This window comes from Octodon degus, unplaced genomic scaffold (assembly GCF_000260255.1).
Source record: "Octodon degus isolate 3935 unplaced genomic scaffold, OctDeg1.0 scaffold00077, whole genome shotgun sequence".
NCBI lineage: Eukaryota > Metazoa > Chordata > Mammalia > Rodentia > Octodontidae > Octodon > Octodon degus.
Window position 1 is genome coordinate 4010068 of NW_004524653.1, and position 6628 is coordinate 4016695.

Genomic DNA, 6628 nt, shown 5'->3' on the forward strand with positions numbered 1-6628 from the left:
TAAATTGTTTGCATATCCAGTTATGATGTAAATACCTGGTTCTGATAGCAGAGTGAAATTTAATTTCCAGGTAAAGATGTCACCAGGAATCAGATTGATGAATTATGCCTTCCTTCTCTGCTTCAGTAGAAGGTACCTATGTTTCTGGATTATCCTCGCCCCACCCTCAGTCAGGGGGTGCTGGATCTCCCTGGGAAAGAGGGGGGGGTCCTGGCTACAGTGAACTACAGTAACCTCGAAGATGAGGAGCAGCCCAGGTGCTCACAGATGCTTCCAGCACTTGCGGGTAGGACCTTCGAGAATTCTTCGCAGTACCTATTTACAAGGCCTGGCTGAGTGTTTCTTGTAAGGACATGAGGAGGACAGTCCCTAAACATTCATTCTAAAGAGAGGAGGCTCCATTGTTATTCAGCATTTAATGTGCCTGAGGCCCCTAAATATGCAAACTCACTCAATCAAAACTACAAGCATAATTTCTAACTCATGGGCAGGGAAGAGACTCAAGAAAATTGGGGATTTCTCCCCTTTTCCCATATCTGGTATGTCGAGTGTACGATGAACTAAGGATACAGGATCTGGATATGTTCAGCTCTACCATATTTTCCCACTGTTTTAAGAAAACTTGAAGTATTGTATCTTTCAAAAAATAATCCAAATCTCCTTTAGAACCAAGTTTATTCAAATAAATTTAATATTAAACAATTATACCAGGTTATGTTTATAAAATAATCATAACTATATTTTTCACTTAACTGGGCAATATACACTGGACAATATTTCACAAAAGACTTCCCTCTTTTGTACTTTGATACCACTCCATAAAAAGGAAATTGTATTGAAAGGCATTTGATTATTCTATAAATAAGAAATTAATTCATAGAATGTGTTGATTGTGTTTAGTAGATTTAATATACAATTGTCACTCATCACTATTGACATCATTTTTATAAGTCTCACTGTTGACGTGGATAAAAGCAAAATTGGATTCAACTCTACATTTGATTTTCTGCCCAAGAATTACTCCTGAATATGTGTTTTTCCTCACCATCCACTTCCCACTCTTCTGTCAATAGCCTCAGCTTCAACACAAGGGTCTTCCCTTCTTTCCCACGCTCCTGTGATGTGGGCAGGCTCTAATGCTGCCCTAGGGGGCGGAGCATAAGAACAGACTTCAGCCAATCAGCAAATTGTGGCCACAGGATTGGTCAAGAAAAATCTGAGGACTGAACCAAGGCCAATCAGAGCCAGGACCTCTGATTCACAAGAGGACAAGAAGATCTGGCTTCCTACTGGCTAGGAAGTTGAAGGGATGAATGTTCTGGAACAGTAGCCCTATCTTGACACATAAGCAGTGAACTCATTTGAAAATGGAGCCAACACAGAAGTGGCATTGGGGAACAGAGTGAGACAAACAGAACAGGACCTGACACATGTTCCCTTGGTCATTCTGAGCTAAGCTGCTCCTCAGGGGCATGATCTAATGAATTTATTTACCCAAGGAAATTTGTGTTAGTTTTCCCGCACTTGAAGAGTGCCAACTGACACATCACGGCTACAGTTGTGTTGAACAGAGCCTGAGACAAGAGATTGCTGCCGGGAATTCATTTTAGGAAGAGATGCTAAGGAAACACAGAAGTGCTGGGGAAAGGGGAAAGGGCAAGGGTAAGAAGGTGCTCCGAGAGCTGGCTACTGAGTAGCTCACCGTGGATGGCTGGAGCTGATCTTCCTGGGAACGCTGTGGGGACCTGCACCTAGTAACCCAACACCGTCCTCACTGCAGACAACAGTCAGCCACCCATCCGCACTGGGCCCAGGGTTGCCGTGCGATTGTTAACTCCCTTGTTTGTCCAGGTTTGGTCTTGCACAGAGACTTGGGATGGATATAATCTATTTTTGTCCACAACTCAGTGAGAAATTGACTTACATGAGCTACCCTCTGATGCAGCAATTACTGGTGTGTCAAATTCAGTATTTTAAACATATCTACCTAACCATCTAACTAGAGCTTTGGAAATTTTCTCCTTACATTATCAGTATTAACATTATGAACTTGTTGTTTTTTTAAAGGAAATAAAACTATACTATTTTAGAGAATGATTTGTACTAATAGTGTTTGGACAGGATATCACGTCTGCATCTGGTACTATGAATAACCACTACGAAGACAACAATATACAATGTATTAATTATTGAATCTGTCCTGTTAATCAGTTTTGAAACTGTCTCATTGCTATTTGTTTCAGAATAAAAATAAAAATGATTTTTAAAAACTATACAATTTTATAATTTCATTATATGCATGTTTAGAATGTTTTTGCTGTATTAATCCTGGCAACAATGACAGAAGATTTTTATTTAACACACAATTGGCTTAAACAACATACACCTTCATAGTACAGGGTAGAAATAAAACAGTAGTTAGCACAAGGTCCCAAGTTCAAATCCAGGTACCTCCAAGAAAAAAATATATATATATATATCATATATATATATCATATATATATATATATTGAACATTTGGCATGCACATTGAGTTTAAAGCATGTAAAGTAAAAATTTTAGATCTAGCTCACAAATATATTTTGCATTTAGGTTTATTATCTTGTATATAACAATTTTACACTTAATGCTTATTAGCTAATTTTGACCATCAAATATGCCATACAGTTATCTCCCTGCTCTTATTGGTATTTCTGTTGCCTGCCACAAATCATTTAGAAAAATTTTCATACAAGGTTTCTTAACCCCTTGGTATCTGAGAATGTCTTTCAGTTGCCCTTATACACAAATACTAACTTAGAAACATAAATTATTTTCCCTTCAATAGCCACATAAGGAATCACTCCACTTTCAAAGAATCCCATTCTAATTGGATGCATTTTTTTAAAGGAAAGGCAAAAAGAAGTCACTGAAGATGTATTTTCAATTATTATGGTGGGAAATATCATTATTCTAGAAGAATCTTTTGAGAATTCAAGTAATATGCAAGATCCCCAATTATTCTGTCCAAGTCATAATAGGACTGGATGTAATTTCTTCCTCTGGGCCTGAAACACGGTTGTTTGATATTCACAACAATCAGACACAGGAAGCTGCCCTAGCTACTCACTATAGGGGGAAAATCAAGTAATTAAATGCATATGTGGGGACTGCTTAGCAGTTGGCACTACATAAAGACTGCAGAAGTATTCTGCTAACTAAACACTTTTCTTTTTCCTCTTGAGGACGAAAAGACTCTTCCAGAAATGTTCTGTTTGGCAAGCATCCAGTCGACCCACCTTCCGACCATGGACAACCAGCCACCTGTATTCACTCCTCCTCGGCTTGCCCATCCTCACCGCGGAGATGCCTTCCAGCAGGTCCCTTGGGTGCCAATCTCTTGGCAAGGTGGGAGCTTCCTGGTTCGTACTGAAGCTCCACCAAGTGGCATCAACACTCAGTGATGCTCCATTCACGTCAGCAGCCATCTAAGATGCGTCAAGCAGGCTGTCAATACACTGGAACAGAACAAAGTGTACTTCGCATCCAAACAATGGGCCATTATAATCCTGTCATGGAATTTCCCCCTCATAGAATTAGCCAAGTTGTATCATGCAAGAAGGTGTAGAATAGGTATCGACGTGATGATGTAATTTAAAAGCCAATTATGAAACCTGTATGGTATCAATGGAATGTCCAAAAATCCATGGATCTTTTCCTAAGTTGATTTAACTTGACTTTCAATCAGTTACATTTGTATCTTCCAAAATTATTAATAACAGGTAATGTTGTGTTTATCATATTAAAAACACTGCTCAAAATATTTTACACACACTAATTCATTTAGACCCATCTGTCAACATGAAGAAAACCTGTCACCTAAGGCTATATATCTTCCTCATAGAGATCTCTGTTTCTCTAGAACTTTGAAATATAAAAGAGCAAAGATATCATTTCTATAATTAGACAACCTTTGTCAGGCACTGTGTCTTACTGTAACTATGGAACCAATTAAATAAGGATGGCTATAACAAGAAAGGCATTTGCTCTGTTATTTTTGCAATGCATTACTGTACTTGTGAAATATTTACTGAGCCATTTATATTGATCCGGCTTACTTATGGTACTAGAAGTACAGTAAAGAGGACAGCCCTCCTGCACCAAGCCAGTGATATCCTAAAGATAACTAGAATTTAAGACACATTAGAGTAGCTATGCGATTATACTAATGCAGTTATGTACAAGAGCCACTGCTCTTGTTCCCACTTGATAGGTGAGGATAGCATAGTGCGGTCACAGTGGTGACATACAGGAGGGGAGGTTCAAATCCAGGTCTGGCTAAAAGCATGTAAGGAAGTGGGATTTCATCACTGCAGGGTGGGAAGCAACACTTTGCTCCATGATTGTGGTGGTACAGATAGTAGAATGTCTCACACACATAGTCATTCTTCAATATTGCAAATTATAACTTGCAGTAATGGCAGCATGGTTTGGTAACTTGGACGTACACACCATATTCTTCATCTCTTGTAAAGTGGAGCAGCTCTTTTAATGAAGAATCTGAACATTTTTTTCCCTACATCCTGTATTCTGGAAGGCTTAAGATTTTTTTTCCATATTATAATAGAACTTTAATTTTCCAACATGAGCAACTTCTGCTCAGAATTTATCAAGCAAGTAGAGAGGCCAGATGCATTTTGTGAAGACGTTGGCTGTGTTTCACTTCACACTCTGATTATTCTTCTTACCATTCTCAAGACATGGGTATAGAGGAAGTTCCTAATTCACCCATATTGGAGTTCCAAACTTTCACACGTGTCCTATACAAGACTAACTTTATTGGATTATAAACAAACCCAACTGAGAAACAGTTCTCCCAGAACAGAACCCACTTGTAAGTCTGGGACTTACTGTATCAACTTCCAGGGGTGCCAATAAGTCCACAAAGCTCAGAGAACCTCAACAACTCACCCAAGACCACGCAGTTACCGAGTAGTGAAGCTGTGGTTTCAACCCAAGCTGTTGAGACTCAGACTATAATTTCTGACCAGTAGCACCGCTGTCCCTGAGACATCCAAATGAAGGTCTCCAATACCATCTGCAGAAAACAGAAAACTGGTCATTTTCATTTCCACTTGGGCAAGAGGAGACAACCAATAATCAGTTTCCTACTATGAATTCATCGGGGGCCACATGTTCTGGGGGAGAAAAAAACCAAAGAGACAATGCCTCTAATTTCAAAGAGGTTTGTCTAATCAGGTAGAGACCCCCATAAGAAGTGCAATAGGGGTTATGATCTTAATTATTTGACAGCCCAGTCTCTGTAGTTCTTAGCAACAGTTGCAGCTATGACATTATACCAGGGACTTTTAGTGCTTTGTCATCCTCAGGAAAACCCTGTGGAATGGGTACTGCCATGATTGACACTTTAAATTTTTTTTTTATTTTATGAAAAAAGCAAAATTTCATAATGAAGAAGAAAATACCTGGTTATTACACTGTGTATCATTATCGTCAAAGTAGTCACTCAGAGTATAGGACATAAACCAAAAAGATTCCTAGCAAAAAGGAACATATAATAACATGAATCTTTCTTTCCAATGAGCTAAGTTGAACTTGTACAAAAGAAACCAATTAGCATATATATTTAAATATCTTCTAAATTTTAAAGAGAATAAAAAAATATTTTTAAAACATTAGAAACAATACAGAATTTCAAAATACAAGGTGAGAGGAATTCAACAAATGTTATTACATTGCATATTGTTGTCTTCAAAGAAGTAGTGCAGATTACCAGATATAAGCATGTACAATTGGTAAAAAAATTAAGCAAGAAGTGTTTCTTTCAATAAAATAATAAAAATTAGTAGTACAGTTATCTTAGCTATTATGTGAGTATATATATTATTTTCCTTTCTTTCTTTTTCTTTTCTCATCCCAGTTGTTTTTTTCCTTTTGAGCAATTTCTTTCCCTTTCACAATATCTATTGTACCTTTCAGATTTTATTTGCTCTTTCAGGTTCTTATACTAGGGAGACAATGTGATGTTTTTGTTGTTGCTGTTTTTCTTTTAATGTGTTTGGTACAGGGTCTCACTTTGTAGCTCAGACTTGTAGCAATCCTCCTGTTTTCAGCCTCCCCAGCCCTGAGATTACAGGTATGTGCCACCACGCCCAGTCTGGGTGCCCAGCACAGTGCACCCACAGTGTCAGGCAGGCATGGCATGTGGTGCTGGGGATCGAACCCAGCTTGTCTGTCTTGTGCTTGCCTAAGCAGGCGCTTAGTCTGCTGAGCTATCTTGCCAGCTCAACAATGTGATGTTTACACATCTGGGTCTGATTTATTTCACTTGTGAGTGTGGTCTCTAGTTGTATCCATTCAGCTATAAGACCCTTGAGTTCATCTTTCTTTATAGCTGAGTAATACTCTGTTGTAGAACTATACCACAGCTATTCCCCTTCTGGATATTTTGCCAGAAGAACTGAACACATACTTCAGCAATATATGTGCGTGCATGTTTATAGCAGCACAATTTGTCACAGCTAAAACTTGGAAGCAACCCAAATGCCCATCATTTAAAATATTTTTAAAACAAAGGAGGGCTGGAGAGATGGCTCAGTGGTCTAAAGCACCTACTTAGAACAAGCTT